Genomic DNA, 727 nt, shown 5'->3' with positions numbered 1-727 from the left:
AAGTACAGTAGCATCTGATAAAACTGGGACAGAATTGAGATTGAAATATGAACAGATATTCAAGATCTAACAATTTGAAAGAAGGCACTACAGGCTTTTTTCGCAGAGCCAATAGAGCACTAGCCACTAACTCAGTACACCACGTGTACTGAAGTAGAAAAGATGCAACCAGAAAAATAGCTACATTAGAAAGGCCAACACTTTAGAAAAAGAGTAAAACACTTTTAATTTCTTCCCTTTAGCCCCTAAAGCAACGTCTTACAATTTGTATCTACCAATACAGTCCTATATCAGCTTCTAGATTTTTGTCAGGAGGGAAAAAGTAAAATGACACCAGCCAGTACTCAGATATTTATGAAGAGCAGGGGGAGAAAGTCAGTTCTCAGAACAAATTAGTCAGTGTCAGTTTTATCAGCAGGATCTTTGGATTCTTTGTTCTTGTATATTTCTTCCTTCTCTCAAAAAGGCTCTAGTTTGGCAGTCATTTGTGCCTCTCGGTTCTCTTGGTTACCTTCCATCTTATGGGTCAGTTTCTCTTCTGCCATATTACTGAAGTTGTTCTTCTCTTCTATTGCTTCTTCTTTTTTTTATTTCATTTATATATTTGGGGCAGGGTTTCACTACGCAGCTCAGACTCATAGTGATCCTCCTGTTTTCAGCCTCCTCAACACTGGGATTATAGGCATGTGCCACCACAACTGGTCTCATTCACCAGCTCAGTGTGCCC

This window comes from Octodon degus, unplaced genomic scaffold (assembly GCF_000260255.1).
Source record: "Octodon degus isolate 3935 unplaced genomic scaffold, OctDeg1.0 scaffold00122, whole genome shotgun sequence".
Taxonomy (NCBI): domain Eukaryota; kingdom Metazoa; phylum Chordata; class Mammalia; order Rodentia; family Octodontidae; genus Octodon; species Octodon degus.
This window is presented reverse-complemented; position numbering follows the sequence as displayed.